Source organism: Podarcis raffonei, chromosome 7 (assembly GCF_027172205.1).
Source record: "Podarcis raffonei isolate rPodRaf1 chromosome 7, rPodRaf1.pri, whole genome shotgun sequence".
Taxonomy (NCBI): domain Eukaryota; kingdom Metazoa; phylum Chordata; class Lepidosauria; order Squamata; family Lacertidae; genus Podarcis; species Podarcis raffonei.
This window is the reverse complement of record NC_070608.1, coordinates 57,503,406-57,526,721: the sequence shown is the minus strand read 5'-3', so window position 1 is coordinate 57,526,721 and position 23,316 is coordinate 57,503,406. Positions and strand designations below refer to the sequence as shown.

At 40.8% G+C, this 23,316-nt stretch overlaps 1 protein-coding gene across 1 annotated transcript in view; it reads right to left on the bottom strand.

The window, feature by feature from the left end:
• KCNG2 (potassium voltage-gated channel modifier subfamily G member 2) overlaps window positions 1-13,117 on the bottom strand; it is a 46,744-nt gene extending 33,627 nt beyond the window's left edge. Inside the window, exon 1 of the mRNA XM_053396700.1 lies at window positions 13,027-13,117. The gene's annotated coding sequence lies outside the window, so the exon portion shown is untranslated. The remainder of the gene's footprint in view (window positions 1-13,026) is intronic.
• Between the last annotated feature and the right edge of the window lie 10,199 nt (window positions 13,118-23,316).

Below are 23,316 nucleotides of genomic sequence, written 5' to 3'. Positions count from 1 at the left end.
CACTGATAAAGTTATTATTATTAATGTTCTTGTTAAACACTGGAAGCTGGAAGCCTTTGGCAACTCTAAAAGAAAGCATATTAGATATCAAAATTAAAAGCTAAACAGACTTTAAAGTATTCCTCTAAGGACACCCTATCTACTTCCCAAGAGTTAACGTTTATAATATCATCAAAGGCATTTTGTGAAAAGAGACTAACCACTCTTGGGCGAAAGCCAAGTTTTCAGTGTACCTAATATGAAACAAGACAGCAGAATCCAAGGCCAAAAAAATTAAGGTTGCACTCCTATTCACAATTAACTGAAATGAAGTTAATTGAACATAGTGGATACACTTTTAAGCAAATATACATAGGTTTGTGCACTTAATCTTAAAATAACCCCCCCCAAGAAGACAAAAGACTTAATTCTGCATTTGGATCCCCACCCCTGTTCTCATTTGCACAATTAACTGTTCCATCTCCACAAGAAATAGTCTCTCTCTCTCTCTCTCACGCACATACACCATATACTCGTTCCAGAAGGATACTCTTACTATCACTTGTAGACCGAACTGGAGAAAAGCTAATTATGTTAATTAGCCTACCAGTGTCAAGATGCCTGGTTACAAACAACAATTATTTGTTTTAATGAATTATCACTGTGAATAACTTAATAATTTAATTATCACAATTCCATATACTCTCTGACCTGTGTTTTTTTTAATAAAAGAAACCTCCCTCAACTATGTGACTATATTCCTGTAAATCTGGCTGATGGTGGGCTGTATTTCACCAATGTTTATTGCTGAAGCTTCTTAAGGTGCCATCACTCTCTTTCAGCAACTGATGCTATCCTATGATCTAATGTAAGACATTACAAAGACATGATTAAGCTCCAGTGCTCTTTACCCATGGAACCTCTAACTGCGGAAGATGCAGAAAGCATGGGACAATACAAACTCTGAATCAATCAAGCATTTCTACTTCAGAATCTCATAGAATTACTGAAGAAACTCTTTGAAGTCCAATTAGACACTATATAGCTTTCCTGTACTCATTCTGCCAAACCCAAAGGGTGCAATCCTATACCCAGCAGTTATGAAGGGAGGAAGTCAAGTATAGCTTCTTTATTTCTGTCTCTGGTATACACCAGAGCTATTCAGGTCATGCTGCAATACAACCAGGTCATTAAGCCTCTGCCCTGCAATGGTTTTTTAACAGACTTCTGCAACTTGTGAACAAGCAGAATCCAACCCACAGGCCATGTATGGCAAGTTACCGGGGGGGGGGGGTCTGCCTGATATGGATAACAGATGAGCTGTGGAGCCCCCAGGAAGCCACAATCCATTGTTAGTTGGCTATGCTTTGCTTTGCGGACCCCAACGTTGCAGTTTTTCTTGACAATCAAGTGGAATATAAATCTTATTTGGGGGGGGGGGAGTGCAGGCTTCATGTAGTTGGCCAAGGGAACTGTGGACTCAAAAAGGTTGAAAACCTCTGTGTTAGACTATTACCTTTACCACAAAGTGAAACTGGAAAGGCAACACTGCAAAAGTGATGGCTAATATTTTACTTTTCAGAGAGCGTGTAATGGAGAAAGAGGGAAACTAGCTTTACAGGCAACCTTATGAAACACTCAAAGAACCTCTGCTCATCCACATGACTTGCCAACTAGAGACATTTGATGACTCAGAAGATGGTAAAAGTTATATAGATTTGGAATGGCAGTTTTCAGAAAACACACACATTATCTGTTCCTCTCACAGGGTCCCAAAGGAACATGCTCAAGTCTAGGCTGTGCTGAGTAGAGCCAATACTTTTTGATATGCTGTTCGGGGGGGGGGGCGTAATAAAACATACTTCAGTGGCAGAAGGAAGATACCATTATTATTCAAGACAGGATCTGCACTCTGTGTGTGGTTTATGGCTTGTCACAGAAGTAGGCATAAGGTACAAGAGCCCTGTGGGCTGTGAGCTAGTTAAGATAAGTCCCAGGGCAGCTTGTTAAGTATTACTGGGTTATCAGAGCACAAACAAATAATAGATCAGATGTCCTGTATTTGACTGAATATGATACTCTGATTGATTTGTGGAGATGCATTTGATACAGGTTGGAATACAAGAGTTCATGCCATAGTAAATGTGTTAAGTGTGTAAGGTGCCACAAAAGTGTTGATTTTGCTACTGTAAACTAACTTGAACCCTCATCTGGTTGGATTCTGGAATTCAAAAAAGGTTCTCCATCAAAGCAATTAACAGGTATCTCAGTGTCATAACCAGACTACTAAATCAAACTGGTACGGTTCTAGAAACCTGATGCAATTCAATAGCGTATGCTTGTTCAATAGCCTGCTTCAAAAAGGAAAGGCTGGAGACAGGGCCACAGTTGGCAAGAGTAGTTTTTTGAGCCACAGCTGAATTGCAAAGCTGGCCTTCTCCTTTCTCTTAATGAGGCATTAACAACCCCAGACAGCAAAGAACCCAGTCTCCATTAAGTTGCACATGTTGTTGTTGTTTAGTCGTTTAGTCGTGTCCAACTCTTCGTGACCCCATGGACCAGAGCACGCCAGGCACTCCTGTCTTCCACTGCCTCCTGCAGTTTGGTCAAGCCCATGCTGGTAGCTTTGAGAACACTATCCAACCATCTCATCCTCTGTCGTCCCCTTCTCCTTGTGCCCTCCATCTTTCCCAACATCAGGGTCTTTTCCAGGGAGTCTTCTCTTCTCATGAGGTGGCCAAAGCATTGGAGCCTCAGCTTCACGATCTGTCCTTCCAGTGAGCACTCAGGGCACATACTACCCCACAATCAAGTCTGCTTCAGGAAGAGAGAGGCAGACTGGAAATGATCCAAAAGAACAGTACAAAACTGAGGTGAAGAACATTCAAACTCTGCATCCTAACTTGGGACTCCCAAGCTGAAATGAATTCAAAAGATTTTGCCTGCACCATCAACAGCAAATTCATTCCAGCAAACAGATGATGACTCAACGTTCAGATGAAGAGTGCTGGGTCTTACCAGGTCATGCACCAACTGGAAAAAGCAAACACAATGACAAAGCTTCAAGGTGGTACGGAAAAAATATATAAAAATTTAGTGAAACAGCAAGATGTCCAATGTTAAACGTCCTATTTTTCCATATTATTCTGAGGTATTGTCTTTTGCTGCTGTTGTCTGCTCTGCTCTGTTTACATTTGGTCTGCTCTCTCTCTTTCATTTACCAACTAAAACAGCTCTACTGTACAAGACTTTGCAGACACATTGGCAGCCAAGAAGGGAAGTTACTTTGCAGCCACGACTGCCACAGCATAGTCTTTCAAAAATGATATATTTAGCAATTGGCCAGCTTCAGAGAAAGATGAGAACTACTTGTGCTCTAGTTGTCTTTCTTCCTGCTTCAGCTGTCTCCGTCAAGGGAGACATGTTCTGACAAAGTGTGAAAGGGCATCTCAGAATGATTGTGCCAGTGAACTAAGACAGCCTTTCCCAACCTGGTGCCCTCTAGATGTTTTGAAATACAACTCCCACCAGGCCCAGCTGCCACAGCTGATGGGCACAACATCAAGGAAGGATGATCTATTTTACCAGTAAACTAATCTGTCAAGAAGTACTATCAAGGTTAATAGGGGTCTTACCAGAGAGTCCTGCAGATGTTGGATTCATGGGCTATTCTAAGTCAGCTACCGCCCCAACATAAAAAGATACTGTACCTTCTGAATATGATATGGCAACAGTGTTCGATTACAACTGGAGAAGATTGCTCTTAATAACAACATTAACAAAATAGAAGAGGAAAAACAGGTGTTAGAAAAGTTTTCAAAACCAAACAGAAAAAGAACGAAACTCTTGAAAACAACCCCCCCATGTATTGTGTCATTTTAAAAAGAAGCCATCCTGTAGTACAGCATAAAACATTTTCTTAAGGAACTAAAAACCAAAAATGCAACAAATACCGGTATCTATAGTAGAGTAATTCTCAAGCTGGGTCTAGAAACCTCAAGAATTATGAGGAATGGTTGAGGGAACTGGGTATGTTTAGCCTGGTAAAGAAAAGACTGAGAGGTGATATGATAGCCATCTTCAAATATCTAAAGGGCTGTCAACATGGAGGATGGAGTAAGCTTGTTTTCAAGTTACAAGAAAGGAGATTCTGAGTAAACATCAGGAAGAACCTTCTGACAGTAAGAGCTCTTAAAACGCGCAACAGTCTCCCTCAGGAGGTTGTGGACTTGCCTTCATTGGAGGTTTCGGATGGCCATCTGTCATGGGTGCTTTAGCTGAGATTCTTGCATTGCAGGGGTTTGGACTAGATGACCCTTGAGGTCCCTTCCAACTCTACAATTCTATGATTCAGCAATACTGATTACACTTTTGGTAAGAAATTATCAGATTACTTATTCTGGAACAGCCTCACAAAAGCCTCACAGTACTGTTAATAAGGTGGGAGGAAAGGTAAAGGACCCCTAGACGGTTTAGTCCAGTCAAAGGCAACTGGACTATGGGGTTGCGGCGCTCATCTCACTTTCAGGCCGAGGGAGTCTGAGTTTGTCCACAGACAGTTTTCCGGGTCATGTGGCCAGCATGATTAAACCACTACTGGCGCACGGAGGACTGTGACAGAAGCCAGAGTGCACGGAAACGCCATTTACATTGCTGCCGCAACAGTCCCTATTTATTCACTTGCACAGGAATGCTTTCAAACTGCTAAGAAGCAGCAGTATTTGTCAGGGGAGGGGGGTGTCATACTCTAAAATCTCTGGCTGATGCCAAGAATTGTAATGTCCATCAAATTCAAGAAGGGTCAACTTTGGGTATTCTTAACTTTTTGAGGAAATTGGTCGGTAATGATTGCAATGCTAGATAGTTTTGCAAACTACACTGGAAACATACTGCAATTTTTGGTCATCCTAAACAAAAGGATGAACTGTTACAACATAGTGACATGAATTTGTGATACATATGCCCCGTCTCAACATTTATTTTCTGGAGTTCTGTGTTTTAGCATTATTTTCCCATTGCTGATTAGCATCTTTCCTCAAAAGGCCAGCCTAGGACAAAGAAACATTTAAAGTCATCAGAGGCAATCATCTTGATTGCTATACTTTAAATAAAAATGTTCAACTGGGGAATGTCCATTGAATATCACTTCAATTTATGACCTCATTAAGTAAATAATCTTCTCAGTTCAGAGCCATGCTTCAGTCTGCAACATTGGCATTAGGCCTAAAAGGTCATGAGGGTTGCAAGACCTTGATGATGCAGAATTGAGCAATATATATAGGAAATGACATCTACAGCAGGAATTGGGAAACTCTGACCCTCAAGAAGTTTGTAGACTACAAATCTCTGATCAGTAGCTATGTTGGCTTGGGCCAATGAAATATGGAGTCTACCAACATCTCGAGGGTCACAGGTTCCCCTTCTCCAGTCCAGCGGTTCTCAAGCTTTTTTTCCTAGGCCACACTTTCAGAATAAAAATTTGCTCATGTCACCCCATTTTTTTTATTGATAAGAAAGAAATACATTGGAAAACAAACAACTCCTATAAGTGCTTGATTTATAACATAGAACACAACTACTTTATAATATGATCACGGGACACCCAGAAAGTATAAACCCAAACAGCTACAAAAGAACATGTATCATTCCCCAAATATAATTATAAACAAACCTCTTACCTACGTACCTTAGGTAAGTATATAAATCCCATGAGAGGTGTGAGCTTACTTTTGCCAGGTAATCTTATTTATATTAGGTCTAATTTGAGACAAAGAAACTCTCATCTCATCAATATAAAGAAGGCTTTCTCTTTTCTCATCTTTCATATTTGTCAGCGTTGAAAAACCCTGTTCACAACAATATGTCATGGAGAACGGTAGACTAGCTCACGCTCTTGAAGAGAGGCATGGATACTGTTTCTGGTTGTATAGCCAAAAAATATGAGTTTCTTTGATTGTCGCTGAATCCCCTGCCACACTTGGCATCCTCTCCTACCACACTTGGCAAATTGCTTAAGAATAGTCATTGTGGCTAGTGCTGTACAGGGTCCTGCAATCCCAGTGTAGGCAACACCCTCATGAGATAGGTCCTACTCTAAATTGTTTCCCTGGGGCCATCTGTTCAGCCTCAATGTGTTGCCTTTTATGTGTATTTTTTGTTCTCTTCTCTTTGCATAACAAGGGATTGGTTGCAGCCTGTGCATGGCTATATAGTGTATCAGCACTTCTCTGAAGCAACTGCCTTGTTCTTCACCATCTGAGCTTTCCTCAGAAATAATTAAGTCTCTAGATGCTACGATGGTGGAGAAAACTTCAGAAATGTAAACCAAACATAACTATATGCAGCAATTTATGTGTAAAACTTTATATAGCCTTAAACTATTAATACACTCAGTGTACCCCAGAGATATGTTATACCGTTTATACTGGAGAGAGGTTAACTTAAAAGCTGGAAGTATTTCTTTAAAAAAGAAGAAGAAACAAACACACAAATAGAATACATGCAGAACTTTTTTTTAGGTGGAATTTGGGAGATCATCTGTTCTCTTTCTCTCTGATGTAGATTCAAGTACTGTAGATACTACTGGACAGGAAGAACATAAAATATTCATACCTGCACCATAGTGGTTCACAGATTACTGGGGCAACTCTTGAGATACAAACGACAAAAATTAATATATAAAGACATCCTTTATAGGAACAGATCCACTGCTTATCCTGATTTACAGCAAGCTGTGTCTTCCTCCTCCACTAGCCAGGGTGAACAAAAATAAATCTTCAATGATAAATAAACAACAATATAAAAACAAATAAATCTTTTTAAAACACGCTAGATCAGATTTTTTTTTACTTTTAAAATTCTATCAAGTTGCTACAGGATGCAGATATAAATTCTGCAGTGCAAATACATAAATTCTGCAGATATAAATATTCTGTAGTGGATAATATAACATCTCTATTTAGTTGCAAGCAGATATGTTTTACTTGTTATGGCAAGCAATATGTATACATTAGGATACCCTACTCAGTACAAAAATATAAATCAGAAATCTGGAAACTTGATTTCAATCAGAACTTTAAACTGTCCCATTTTCTTTGGGATTTAAGTCAATAACTTAAACTCCCCTGATTTAAATCAATATAACCTGATACTAGCTTCCCATAAATCAACACTGAGAATGGCCATGATGACAGAGCAAGGACAGGCTCAATGACAAGAATAATACAGGAAATAAAACAAAAGCAAAAAAAAAATGTTTTTCAAAGCACCCGATTGTCCTCCCATTCAGCAAACAGTAAACTGAGAGCAGATCAAGCCTGCCATCTGGATATTACTCTTATTATTTCCATCAGGCAGCTCTCATTAATTTTCTAAACCCATTATGTCATACTCAAACATTAAAAAGTGGGTTCCTTTCTCTTTGGGGCTGTCACCTTTTTAACCTGCACTCAATTTTCCAGTAAGAAGCAGCACACTCTAGATGCAGCAGAATCCTGTGTAGTTCTACTCAGAAGTAAGCCCCACTTAAGTTCAATGGGACTTGCTGCTAGGTAAAGATGCACAGGACTATATTCTTAAGACTCCAGTCCTACACACACATATCTGGGACTCACCAGTGAATAGACATGCCTAAAACTGCATTGGCAATTGCAAGCAATGATCGATTTAAGCTAATTAATATTTAAGTTAATTAATGTGTGCAAAAAAGCAGCAGGCTGAGACTCTTGAAGAGATTGCAATTGGCTTCCTGAGTTCAACACCCTTCTGGAGGAGCCAGAAGGACAGAGCTACCACCTGACTGTTCAATCTTTTCTATTCTATATCTTGGTTAGGTTTGCAAATAACACTAATGTTAACAAATGCTAATGTTAATTAATGCAAGAATAGTATTTTTCTCCTTTTTAATTTGCTGTGAGAGCTGTTGTAGCTGAAAAGCGACTAACCTCAACTGATGCTATAGGCACTAACCAATAATGCCCCCATTACTCCTACATTGCTCACTGAGGCAATGGGTGAGCCAACGAACAAAATTGCACCTTTGCAGGAGCTCAATACTGTGAGCTGGATGCTACGAAACTACAGACCTGCTACAGGACAATGCTATCTGGAACGCACCACAAAAACTGCCAATTATTACATCTACCCCCACTCCAGGGGCCTCAAGAAACTAGGCAATATAAGAAGACCCTGAGACAACAATCAAGGATGAACTGGGATTTTATGTCAGAACAATCCTACATCATCTAGTCAGAAGCAATCCTCGTTTTCAGTGAGCTTACTCCAAGATTATAGAATTACAGTCTAAATGCCCATCTTCAAATGTTATATGAGACACAAAGAAAAACTAATTCCTTGATCTTGCATGAAAGTAATTCTTTCCCTCTCATCATTCCACTTACCTTGTAAATAGGGGCAGGGAACCTGTGGCCCTCCAGATGTTATCGGACTACAACTCCCATCATCGCTGACCATTGGCCATGTTGGCTGGGACTGATGGGAATGGGAGTCTTGAGGACAACAAGTTATCCACCCCCATTCTAAAGTATTGCTAACTTTTTTGGGGGGAGGGACAATACCACTGTGTTCCCGTTGCTGTTATATTTTAAATTATATTACATGTTTGTTTATTTGATGCAGTCTTTCAATCTTATATTTTACTGCATTCCAATTTTTAAGCCATATTCAGTTCTGAAAAATGACAGGTTTACCTTTTTTTAAAAAAGGAATGAAAAGCTCATTCTTGATACAAAACATATCAAGTGAGAATATTCTGTCTCAAGGTGTTGTGAGCTCCATGTTTTCTCATCTGAAATGTACTGGTATGAAAAAGAAAACTAATTGGAAAAAAGCGCAAAAACACCTGAATAAAATTGTTTTTTCCATTCCACATGATTAGGCACAGTGTGTGTAAATTCTGATGCATGTTCTCTCATTTCTGCTGTCATTCGTTGGCATTTCCACCAAATAAAATGCATTAACAGTGGAAGGGGAGACTACCAAAGGTAGCTGAACCACTGCAATCCAATGAACTTATCATCCTTGCAGGATGGAAGTGAGGTCAGGGGACCATCCTTTTCTGTTTATTGTGTGGATGCTGGTGGTGGGACTGTTAACAATTTTCCTCCCACTGGGAACAAGAGGGAAATAAAATATGCCAGTTCCTGGGCTGGCATAGTTTCATCTCTTGTTTGGTTCTGTGTTTTTCGATCCAAGCTTCCTCCTGGTGTGTCCTTAGAATACCCCAATGTAAGTAGAAAAAGATCCATGCATGTTTCCGCAGCGGTAGGTAGAGAACATCTAATATCAGGTCTCTCTCTCCAAACTTGGAGAAGAAGCTTTCTATGGATGCTGGATCATCATATCAGGGGCTACAGGACTGCAGGATCTGGCTAAAATCCTGTATCCACATTCTGGGAGGAAGGCTCATTGAACTTAACAGAGTTTCTTTTTGAGTAGACATGTACAGGATTGCTCTGTGAATCGTACTCAGGACTTTGTAAAATAATAAAAAAATACATAAATGGAGAGCTAGTGTGGTGTCACCAGAAGTCTGAATGATCGCACATAAAGTGTTGGATCAGGCTAGGATCTGCTCAGCCACGAAGATCTCAGTGACACTTTGAGCAAGGCACCATGTTTCATCCTAACCTACAGTGGGAAAAGAAACATAAAATAAAATTATGCCCACTGGCCTGGGCTTCTTGGGAGAAAGAGGGAGATAACTGGGAATTTAAAAAAAATGAATAAATAAATTTTGAATAACTTTCCATAAAAGGAAAATGCCATTTGCCAATGGATCAACAACTGTGAAAATACATTGGCTGAGGTAATAAACAGATATTACCAACTGAAAGATGTTTTGTATCATAACATGGAAAACATTTCCCCCATATACTACAGAAGGGGATATATATCTTTGTGAGATCCAACACACTCTACAAGCAAAGTCTGTGGAAACATCAAGGAGCGTGAAAATCGAGATGCAGGTACAAAGTCAAGACTGCTTGCTATAAAAGAATCCTTTTATAGCAGGGCGTCTTGGGGGAGGGGGATATGCATTAAAAACACTTGGAGAAACTCTCTTAGCGTAAAATGGTCCATGAAGTCAGATGGAAGTCAACTGCTTTCTCACAGCTAATTTTAATCTCATCTCCGAAACTGAGTGTCATAAATGATTAAACAGGCAAACTTATGCGGCAGTCCTTTACACCCTTACTTAGCCCTATGCACGTTACTTCTGAGTAGACCTGCATAGGACTGAGCAGCCAGGATCCTTTTTTTATGATAGTGGTATGAGTTTGGGATGAGGAGAGTAGGATGTATGCTGGCAACCCTTCTAATCTCTGGATCCAACAAGAGTTACAAGTGTTAAAATATAAGGAAGGATTCAAATTCCTGGTGAGCGTATATAGCCTGGGAAATGGGCCATTAAGGTAACAAAGGAAGTGGCTCAGCATCCAGAGGGCAAATGGGTGGGTGCCCTCCTTCCCTCAACTTGTTGGTAGTTAGACATAGAGCCAGAGTGGAGAGTTGAGTGATAGGAGCTGGAAGCTAGAAAGGGGTGGGAGTGGGGACAACAAGCAGAGAAATGTTTGATTTCTGCTTGAATCCAAGGCTGTGACTATGGGAGCAGCAAGGCCCTCTTGGGGTGTTAATGCTGTGATCCCCTCCATCACAGGTTGGATATACAGCGGTACCTCGGGTTAAGAACTTAATTTGTTCTGGAGGTCCGTTTGGGTTAATAAGAAGTGCCTGCAGCTATAAAACAGGAGAAAGGGGGCTGGTGAACATTTAACTATCCTGTGCTAGTTTTATATGTAATTCATACAGTGGTACCTCAGGTTAAGTACTTAATTTGTTCCAGAGGTCTGTTCTTAACCTGAAACTGTTCTTAACCTGAAGCACCACTTTAGCTAATGGGGGCCTCCTGCTGCTGCCACGCCGCCGGAGCACGATTTCTGTTCTCATCCTGAAGCAAAGTTCTTAACCTGAAGCACTATTTTTGGGTTAGCGGAGTCTGTAACCTGAAGCATATGTAACCTGAAGCGTATGTAACCCAAGGTACCACTGTATGTGTAAATAAACCATGTATCATAAAGATACCATCTCCACTGACCCTCATTCTGAAGGAAACATGATCCCTGTGTAAGCACCTAGGACCTGGAATATTGCACCACTCAAGAGTTTGGGGTGGCGTGCAACTAATGTCGTAATGACACTGCTTGCCTCTGCAGGTGGCAACTTCATGCAGAGAACAAATTCTAAGAAGCTGCTTAAACCAAGTTAAGGTCTCCCTTAACTTTACCTGGGCTTGACAAAGACAAAAAAAAGGACTGTGTATTATGTACACATACACCAATGTACAGAATAACTGAAACAAGTTTATCCTGAATATAAATAAGCAGCTGACTTTATGCTTTCAGCTCTTGAAAAAGATTAGCTCTTACCATTTACAAGGCTCTCTCAAACAAAAACAAAAGCTCTCTCAAACAAAAAACAAAAGCCTCAAAACAAAAGCCCAAGTCCTCTTTGTCACTTAAATTTCAAATGAGACCTTAAACAATGGACACAAGGGAGCTAAACTACAAGCATTAGATTCCCGACAGAGATGAAATCTTAAATTATATTGTTACACACAGTACAGTGAACACAGTGCATGCATCCAGAAAGTATATTCTATAAATACTAAGCATAATATGCACAGTATTTTGGCATCTAGTTTTTAAGTGAAAACACCATAACCCCTTGTTGAAAAACATACTGAGCTCTTCAGTTCTAAGGACGACTGATTTCTTCTAAATTTGATAAAAGTGAAGTTTTATTCTTAAGGGTCACTTGGTTCATCCATGTTCATCCATACATTATAAAATGCAGAGGCAGATTCACTTTAGGAAAACAAAAAGGCACTTTGATGACAACCAAGCCCAATTATCTGAAAGCCAAAACAGTGATGATCAATTATAGCTTACACACATAGCGTTCTCCTTCTAAAAATAAAACCCACTAATTTTTCATCATGCAACCATGTTGTTTGGGTTTTTTTTTTACTAATCTTTGATGCATATCACACTTATAAATTATATGATACCATTTTAATTTATTTACCTATCACAGTTCCAGGAAAACCTACTTTCATATGGGGGTAAAGTGGGTGCCATTTCCCATGCGGGCAGTTACTAGTACCAATAATTTATCTTATGGATGGAGGAGGTGATGAGAACCTGACAGCAACTTGGCTCTGGGTCACAGAAACTACAAGTCACCACCCATCCCATACGGATTCAAGACCACACTAAACATACCATGCAAGACACGATGATCTATTCTAAACCACACACACCTTGGTCCTGCCACTGAGCAGACTGAGTAAAGTGAGGTCTGGACTTTGGAGGAAAAAAAGAGAAAGTAAGCAATCTCACTTTTTGGTTCTCTTTTGTTTTATGCCCTTGTTTATTAAGCCAGAATGCAAAATATCAACTATAGCAGCTCCTGAAGTTTGCTTTCTTCCTGCCTAACGAGGAACGGAGGCCAGGCATTGAGAAGAAAGAAAGGAGACTCACTCGACTTATTACATGTGATGAACCATTAGGCTGATAACAGGCGATGCACCACAGCATTCCATTTCAGCAGGAATCTGAGGAGTTCAAGAGAGGAAAAATAGCAGAGAAAGTCCCTGCCAACGCCTTTACAATCTACGCCACCCAGTTCCTTGCACCCGGTAAGAAGGAAGGGAGCACTTGGGGTTCCCTTAGAATCTTGGTAACCTAAAAAAAGGAGGCGTTTAGATGCTGGCACTGTTTCTCTCTTTGAAATCAAGTTGGACCGGATCTCCTGCACATATCTAGCCCCTTTAGCTAAGCTACGGCGCTATCCTCGCGTTTTAAGGCTGCAATGCTACGAGGTCTTCGCCGGGAACAAGCGGGACTTGCACCCGAGGAATCACGCCGCAAGGCTCGGGCTGCGCGCGGAGCCCTTTTGAAACGCATCTGGCCAATTCGCAGCTCCTACCCAAACTTCCCGCACGCCTCGGCTCCTTGGCTCGCTCACCTCCACTTTCCAGCAACTCTCCTGCTTGGCTCCTTCCCTCGCGCTGCGAAGCCGCTCGCCAGCAACCAAAAGCGGACTTTCCCCTCTCTCTTCTTTTGCCCCGCGGATGGATAGGAAGGAAGGGACGAGGCTGCGCGCTCCCCAGCCCAGGCTCCTTGCGACGCTGCAAGCCCCGGCAAGCTGCACCCTCTCGGCGGCGCGCTGCAGGTGCTTCCCCAATCCCGTCCGGGCACTAAGAGCAGGCTCGGAGGAGGCAGCCCAGAAACGGGGCGGGAGAGCAGGACGCCGCCCCGCGCCACCTCGCCTCAGGCGCCGCCTTCTGCGCGCACACTCGCTTGCCGCTAGAAGCCCCGCAGCAAAGGCCGTCGGGTGCAGGAGCGGCGCCTACGTCGCGCTTCCCGGAGGGGCGCCTGGCCCGGCATTGGCGCGCGTTTGGGCGGGCTGCGGAGGGCGCGAGCGCTGCGTGCGCCCCAGGAGGCCGGCGAGGGCGGGAAAGCGGGCGGCTCGCTCCTCCCGCGCGCCCCGAAGGGCCTTTTTTGGCGGTTCCCCCGCTGCTACGAAGTTCTAAGCAACGAGAAGGAAAGCGCCTCGTGAGCCTAGCACTGGAGGGTCTCAACTTTTCTGGACGAGCACTCAACGTGTTGCAGATATTAAGCATAAGAAACGCTCCTCATTGTCCACACCCATAAAAATATTCAAACTTTTACTGACAGAACTCATTGAAATGAAGCAGAAAGCATCAAATGAAACGGGTCCCAAATATTCATACGATGTCCAGCATAGGCTTAGCATCTTACAAAATATGAAAATGATCCAAGCTGATCTAAAAGCAAAGGTCTCTCTCTCTCTCCCCACAGCCTGCATACCAGCCTCCAGACTGTTTACTCTCCCTTCAGGAGAGTTTCTTTTACACATTCATTGAGTTTGGGAGAAAAGATACTTCAAAATGGGAGATTTTGCAACCCAGTACTTCTCACATGATCTCAGGTTACAACACTCACATGTTAGCTACCAGAGAAACAACCATCAGTTAATCATTAAGCTAAGGTGATTTCAAAGTGCTCTCCTCGCTTTCAATATAGCCCCATGGGGGGGAAAACATGTTGAACCTTTCCCCCAAAATACATTTAGTCATTTTTCATTTCTGTGTCAATTAAACCATTATACAGTACTTAACGTGTGCCCAAATAAAGAAAAGCAGCCACAACATGACCATATACCTTCGCCCTGCCACATCGAACAGGAAGCCATGACCAATTTCCTTCAACCTCTTATTTCAACCTGACCACGATCCTGTAGCTTTTTGTTTTAACACCTGAGCCTGACAGGCCCCACCCCATCCCCAATGCAGCAAGTAGTTCTACAGGTCTCCTGCAGATTTTAAATAGACTTTTCTTTCATAAGAGACTGAATAAAACAATTAGCCTCACTTGATGCCGTTATGTTCTCGCCTTCGTGTCACAAGCATGGTGGCCCCAGGCTCTGCAGCTCTCTCAACTGCTTTCCCACCACTCTCAAAGTCAGCTTATACAACATACCTGGAGAGTTCGTGCTGCTGTGAGACACATTCCTCTGAGAGTTCAAGCAGTTGCAGGGCATTATCTAACATGCAAGAGACTGAGTCTGCGTGTTTTTCAATCGTTTATAAAATGCTAAGTAGGTGCCTATGACCTTTCGAGGTATTACAATTGGCATTCCAGTTCTAGCTAAAAGGAGTCAGCTTTTTGTACCATTCAACAGGAACAACTCCCCCCGTTGCTCTGGTGAACCATATCCATTAGCTCGTCCATTTGTGCGATTTCTAAAACCTTGAAAAGCCTTTCTATAATGTAGGGATGAATCACATTTCCTGCCAACACAATTTTTGCAGCCACGTTAGTAATAACTTGCAAAATTACTTACAAGTTATTACCTTCAACATACGGTAATTAAAATCAGTACGGAAACATCAAATTTCAGCAGTATTTATTCCCACTGTCTGGCTTTTAAAAATCTTCTCTTTCTCCTGTATCTCAGCCTGTTCTTGATGATACCATAAGGGCTGCTTATTGTTCTCAGGTTTGAAATCTTACCTCCTTTTGCCCATAGTCTTGTCAAGCAAGTCTTGCTGTTTTCAGTTGGTAAATATATTGAGAATTTCCTCTCTTTATTCTAGAGCCACTACTGCAAGTTTAGTTCAATTTCTTGTTATTTCCTTCACTGCTTATTAGAACATTCTACATTTGGGTCTTCCTGTTTCTACTCTTAAGCCACTGTCTTAAAATGCTCTTGCTTGGTTGATATTTTCTGCTGCTCATTCAAATATTTATACTCTCCTCTCCTCTGAACTCCCTTGGTAATTCATCTCTAGTTTAAGCTGCTTCTCCCTACTGCCTACCATACTGCTCTATATCACAGGTGGGGAAGCTTCATTTTATGTGGCCTTATTCTTCCATCTCATCAGAGTTGATGAGAGTTTACTTTATCCCCAGTGTTATGGCTTGGGGGAAATAAGTTTCCTCTCCACACACATACCATCTGACTGAGACCAAATGGATACCATCTGACTGAGAACAAATGGATAGCATTGTGTATGTGCTGTCTGTACTAAAGAAAGGAATTACTTTTACTGTATGCTTCCTAGAATAGTTGCTGTAATAAACTTTCGTACAGTGGTACCTCACGTTAAGTACTTAATTCGTTCCGGAGGTCTGTTCTTAACGTGAAACTGTTCTTAACCTGAAGCACCACTTTAGCTAATGGGGCCTCCTGCTGCTGCACGATTTCTGTTCTCATCCTGAAGCAAAGTTGTTAACCCAAGGTACTATTTCTGGGTTAGCGGAGTCTGTAACTTGAGGCGTATGTAACCTGAAGCGTATGTAACCCGAGGTACCACTGTACTTCCAAACCCCTTCTGTGTATATATTTGAGAGTAACCATCAAACTCATTAGGACTTACTTCTAAGTAGACTGCAAAACCTGAGGTAGCCATGGTGAAATTTGAATCTTGTTGGTCTTTATTTTGAATTAGGTATATCCAAGTAGCCTCTGTCTACCAGCATGCAGACCCTTGGCAGCAAAAATATTGCCCACTCCTGCTCTTTATCTTTAAGCCCAGACTCTTTGTATGTAACAATCTTCTAGCTAAGTCTAAGATTACTGTATTTCCTCTCCTTTTATCCCTTTTCCCTTGCTGCTTTCTAGTCCTTCCTTGCAGCCCTGAGAGGCATCTGATTCTATTCCTCTTTTTAATTTTTTTTACCTCTGAGTACCTCAGGAAACGTCCGCCTCATGAGAAGGGAAGACTCCCTGGAAAAGACCCTGATGTTGGGAAAGATGGAGGGCACAAGGAGAAGGGGACGACAGAGGACGAATGGTTGGATAGTGTTCTCGAAGCTACTAGCCTGAGTTTGACTAAACTGCGGGAGGCAGTGGAAGACAGAAGTGCCTGGCGTGCTCTGGTCCATGGGGTCACGAAGAGTCGGACACGACTAAACGACTAAACAACACCTCAGGAAACAGGGACATGGGTGGCGCTGTGGGTTAAACCACAGTGCCTAGGGCTTGCCGATCAGAAGGTTGGCGGTTCGAATCTCCGCGACGGGGTGAGCTCCTCTTGCTCGGTCCCTGCTCCTGCCCACCTAGCAGTTCAAAAGCACGTCAAAGTGCAAGTAGATAAATAGGTACCGCTCTGGCGGGAAGGTAAATGGCATTTCCGTACGCTGCTCTGGTTCACCAGAAGCGGCTTAGTCATGCTGGCCACATGACCTGGAAGCTGTACGCCGGCTCTCTTGGCCAATAAAGCGAGAGAGATGAGTGCCACAACCCCAGAGTCGGTCACGACTGGACCTAATGGTCAGGGGTCCCTTTACCTTTACCTCGGGAAACATCTGTTCATCCGGCCTTTACCCAATTGACCTTCCTTTTTCCTCCTTAAAGTGTGTTACTTTTACTTTTAGACTGTAACCCTGCGGGTGGAGGCTTCTTTTTTTTAAAAAAAAATGCAGCACAATTTTAGGTAATAAATACATAAATAGCAGTCACATTAACCACTTGAAACCATCATATTTGTATCAAAGAACACCTACACAAAACAGAATAAAAGCCTGCCTGTCAAGCATTACATTTCTAGCACATAAAAGTATCTAATCCAAATATTTGATTTAACTTTGCAGGTGTCATATATCATCTATAAGGTAATCTGAACTAAGTCGCCTTCAAAGAAGAGCGAAATGAGAAAGTTTAACTGATAGGACTTAAGTGAATATTCTCTCAGATCTTATCCAGAATAGTGGCACCTTAGTTGAGAAACTTGTGTATCACTGTAATAAAGAACATACGGAAAGTTAAATATGAGTGCCTTTTTGGTCCCATCTCCAAGATTATTTATTTCATTTATACCCCATTTTTCCTCCAACGAACCCAAAAAAGCATTCATGGTTCTCCTACCCCATTCTATGCTCAAAAAAACCCTGTAAAGCAGATTCTCACCAGGCTGAGAACTGGTGAACGCTGAGCATTGCGGTTAGATGGCGATCTGAACTCAGGTCTTTCTGATTCTAGACTGACATTTCAACAACTGCACCACATTGACACCTTCTGATCAAGTGCCAATAAAAAAAATAATGCAACCAGTGACGGCACCAAAAAAGCTGCAAAATAAGCAGCGGATAAAGATAGATAGATAAGATAGAACTCAAACCATGGCTTGAAATAGTTTTAAAAAGTGGGAGAATAATAGACTCTTTGCCTGGCATTAAAATGACAGCAATGTAGTTACCAGGAAAACCCTGCTGGGGAGAGGATTACAAATTATGTGTGCCACCTCTGAAAATGCTCTCTTTCGGCTCAACGATCACCTTACTTCAGAGGGTAAGGGGATCTGGAGGAAGGCCAGCACAAGCCATTTCGCTGTCTTAGGCAAAGGGCAAGCTGTCGCCAGCGGATGAGCAAACAGAAGCCACATGCAACACCACCAGCAGCCACAGACACTCATAGGCGCCACAACTCAGCTCCCACTGCAGACAAGGGAGCATAGAATCACAGAACAACAGAATCGTACAGGTGGAAGGGACTCCAAAGGGTCATCTAGTCCAACTCCCTGCGATGCAGGAATCTCAACTTCCCCATCCAATTTAAAACCCAAGCTGGACTCTGCTTAACGTTGCAAATGTGCTAGTTGTTTTATTGCTGCGCCTGTCAGTGAGTCTGAGCAGCTTGCTACGCAAGCATATACTGGTTTGGATTTTGAAGGTAAAACGTTTGGCTAGCAATTTACCCATATTACAGCTGAACTACTTTTGCACTTTGAGGCATACATTTTTAACATATCTCCAGTTACTTACATTCCATTACACTTTATGAAGTAGTAGGCATACAAACACTTAAATCCAATGAACAAGTGAATCTTTCCCAAATGTTTATTGTGTCAGGGGTTTTTTTATTTATGTTCTATACAATCAAAAACCCTATCTATACAGCCATTTTTGCATTTCCACACTTTCTCATATTTGCATTTGGCCATGTGGAGGAAACTACATTTTAAGTTGGAACTGCACATTATGTAATTGCAGTTCCCACTGCTAAGGAAAGAAGCCACCATTTGGTTTTTTAAACACCTTGACTTTTAAGCCATGGGAACCACTTGCTTATTGGAGATTAATAAAACTACAGCAAACATTATTCCATTTCACCAGACATCAGAACTGAGTCCTTCTGTTGCTACTGTGGTCATAAATGCAACCACAGGAGAAACAGAAACTTGTCTCGAATCTTCCCATTTCTTTGCAACTGTGAAAGATATAGAAATCCAGGCTATTTTTACTCCAATCATAGTGGCATATTTTTTCTTACTGTCATACACAGTAGATTTATATTTTCAGGAATCATTAAGAGACGGGTTGCCACACAGCAAATAACATATTCAAGTATGTTATAGCTATCACAATCACTTGTCCTTATCCGATAAACACAAGAATCAAATACTCAACAACCCAGAAATAAGAAGATGAATGTTCAGTTTGGTAAACTAAAACCATACCAAATATATTTTAGCCTGTGCTTCACTTAAAGTATTCAGTCATGGCAACATTCTGAGGCTTCTTTGTGCATTTGGTGTAGTTGAATTTTCATGTTGAATTGCTATGGGAGGAAAAGAACTATTGCTCAAAACTAAAAGTGCTGTTTAAACTCAGGTATTACATATTAATGAAAAAAACATTTGTAATAATTTAGAGACTAGTGGATGGCTCTTAACCAATTCCCCTCCTCTTACGTTGTCCCACAACAGACCAAATCTACCATTCAAGACAGATTAATTTTTCTGGTATGTGGCTGCAACTCTTAGTCTGAGTTTACTAATAATACAGAGGTGTGAGAACCTTGCTTCAGATCCAAAACATGGAACAACAGTTGGCTGGTTTAGGATCTGACCTTTAACAATTTTTAAGTGAACAGTGTTAGGATAGAGAGCACAAGCATGTTCAGGTAGATGAAACATACTTTCCTACCTCACAGAGTTCTTGCATATTTGCTTCTGTAATGTTTATCCCCTATAATGTCCATACACATGCACTTTCCCTGTAATTCTTACTCAGAATTCAAGCAGTAAATGAGGAAGTGAAATCATTTATTTTATATTATTTGTGCATTTTCCAGTTTATTTTTTACATACGTTCATCATCTTATCATAGTCTTGTATGGACTTCCCAACCTATCCATCATTGACATCCTATTTCACATTCTTTGTTTTGCTGAGGAAAACGGAATTTGGTAAGGGCCCTAGCCAACTCTGTATTTGAGGGGACAGAACTAGGGCCTCAACTGAATCTTTCCATATTTTCTCTTTCATGTCACTTCCCTGATATGTTTAAACTACTGCTGGACTATCTGGTAGTATAGACATTGGCATCAACAAAAAAATTATTATGAGAGAAATCAGACACTCTAGAGTGGCAAGAATACTTCCATGGACATTTCTAGAATGTAAAGTCTTTAAAGTTTAATATGAAAGTGACCAGAGGGAGGCATCATCTTCAATCTTGCTTCCAGTGTCTTAACTAATTTATAACTTAGAATGTAATGTTTAGGACCTCCTGTCAGCATTATTCTGTTGCACACATCATTACTAAGCCTAGGGATTTTTAAGGGACTCCTTCAGATCAGGATACTCAAGGTCATCCTGTATTTCATGAAGCCTCATTCTGCTTCCAAAATTCCACCTGTTATTTATAATGAAGAGCTCTTTCTTGACTTTAAGCACATTTCACAGTACACAACAGACATCCAGAGACAGCAAAATTTTTGACTATGTTATTTGCTGCAAGCAAGGCAACTGACTTATTTATACTGTATTATTAATACACTGCAGGACACCAAACAATACAACATCTTTCCTGCATTTGATCTTCATTTCAACATCAGATGCGATCACTCAGTTTATACTTATCTGAATAAACCTGGAATTTTTTATTTTACTCCTTTGCAATGTCTGCTTCTGATTTCCACACATAAATACCTGTAGAGCAGCAGGTTGCCTTTATAATGATCATAACAGAACATTCCAAAACTACCTTCAGAGCAGTGGCAACAGATTAGAGAAGGAGACATTTAAATCAGTAAAAGAGAGAGATGAAATACAAGCCTTATGCATAACTCAGTTTGCTCAAAATAATTGTCCTGTTGGAAGACTCTCATTTCAGAGGTCTCTGAGAATATGTCTGACACTAGATGGCTGGGAGAGCACTACAAAAACTATGTTTAACATTATCTTCAACCTACTTGCAAAATCTTTCTCAGTTAAGGTCTAATAACATTAATTAAAATCAAAACCACAGATGAAATAAAGGTCTGCAAGCCCTTGGCAATGCATATAATATAAATACTGTACAGATGTTCATTATAATAACAAGGTTTACTTCTCTACTCTCCAAGCATAGCTAGTGATTGAACAAAAAAGTCAGTTTCAGCACTTCTACTTTCAAACAGCACCTAGACCGTTTTTTTTACATTACTTGGAAATTAATATATTTCAATGAATGCCTAGGAAATACCTGATCATGCAGCTACCTTGCTGAGAGTCACTGCATGATATCATATTATGTACCCTGTTGTGCTAGCACAAGCTATAATAACAAACATAACTTAATCCTCATCCAATTAAATCCGAACTCATTTTTAAAGCCCTAAGAGTTGATTTCAGAATAAAAGATTATTTAGCAAATCCCATTCTCCATACTCACTTTGACTCTTTAACATGGAAAAAGTGCTTCTGGGCAAAACAAATTGGATAAATGAAAACAAAAGTTATTATTAAACCCATGTGAGTATTTTTGATCAAAATGGCAAAATAGGACACACAAAAATGTGTGTAGTACCAAGCTTCACATTTTCACTCAGAATAGCAATTGCTCAGGTTTTGAAGGAGCTCTGATTTTCTGGAAGCCCCACTTTATCTGTGAATATATTCAAAAGCACATTCAGAAGTTGGAGATCTGTGTAGCAAGCAATCAATCATTGTATGCCAGAGTCTCTGTGACTTGCATCAAATGCCAGTCAGCGCTATGCAGTCCACTTTCAAATGCTATGTTTGCTAGTGCCAGAAGTGTCCCTTATGGAATAAACAGATTAAAAGCATCATAGAAAAGAATGAACACTGGAAACAATCACACTCAAAATTACCGTAAGTTTAATCTTTAAGTGCAATAGACACACCTAAGGTTCTTAAGCTCAGCTGTACATTTAGTGGGAAAGAATGTGTTTTCTAAAACTTGAGAATGAATAGCCCTTACCTGGACAAATGGAATAAAGTAGGTGGGATTCCAGCTTGCTTCTGGCAATTTTTTAAATCTCAAGCATCAGTGCCCTTTAAGTACAATTCATTGCATAAATTCAACATCTGCTCTAAAAATATTGCGTTTGCTTTTTTCTTCAAACCTCAAAGAAAACATTGGGCTATAAGGCTGAAAATAATAGCAATAAGAAGTATTGGGGACAGGTTGAACTCTTGTTTCCTAATAAATGCTAATGATGGAACTTGCCAATGGCTATAACTGCACCCTGTTGTTAAATTGGCTTTACAGAGATATTGTTACAGCATATCAGGCAGATAATCTAGTACAAATGTTTAGAGATCAGGGAGTTTGATTTCATTAACCAGACATAAAAGGGCCACCTGGTGAAACAGATATAGAGCAGACACTCTGTATGGTGTAGATTAGGCACACCATCCCTTCTATAGCCCCATAGCTTCTCAAAGTGTGTGAAATTTTGTCCTCTCCAAAGACTGACTGGGATTTTTGCCTCTGCAGCCCAACTTAGAAGCCACAATGAACGGAGTGGCAGACGAAATTATTCGAGTATACTGAATTGGCAAAACTGAGTTGAAAAATTCGAGACCAAAAAGTGACAAAGTTTGAGGAGGAGTGGAGTAAATTTGTTGTGTATATACAAAATAACTGTAGAAGTTTAACAACTGTAGCAGGGTTAACATAAATCTTCTGATGTATATAGAATGTAATTAAGAATCTGCAGGAATGGATGTAAATTCGGAAAACTGAAGCAGGAAAGGAGGGAAATCCGGGTGCGAAATTGAGCAGGGTAAATAAGAAGATAAAAAAGGTTGAATGTTAAAGTTAAAGTTTTATTTAATTTTGTTTTGTTTTTGAAAATCAATAAAAAGTAATAATAAAAAAAGCCACAATGAACATACGTGACAATCTTCTATGCATCATTTGCACTTCTCACCCTACAAATTCTCTCTCTCCATCCCTCTATATGTCTTATTAGTTGTTCACAGTAAAAAAAATCTCTAAGTGGCTTTCAAAAAATTAAGAGCCAAAGAAATAGCATGAAAATGAAAAGGCCACATAACTATTAAACCAGTGCAATAAACATAAGCAGAACCAGCAAAACAACAAAACTTCAGAAGTAGAAAATAGGTATCAATAAACAGCAGAAACACTACCTTGTGCCAAAAGGCTGTTAATGATATCACCAGGCAGACTTCACTGAAATGAGCATTCCACAAAGAGAGAGCGAGATACAACAAAGATTTCTCCTTTGTTACCATCCTCTGAACCTCCCTCAAAGTGAATATTCTATCCTCATGCTAGTCTGGCCTGGTGTTACACTGAATAAATGGGTGGGCACAGCTGAGCTAGACCAAACCCACCTAGACCTCAATGACACATGTCTCCTTCAGCGGTCAGATTATTGGTGGGCCTGGTCTTATTATTGACCCATCTGGCATTAAGCAATAGCACCACCAAACCAGAGAGCTCAGCAGAAACTTCTAGAGAAATTGGTGAGGGA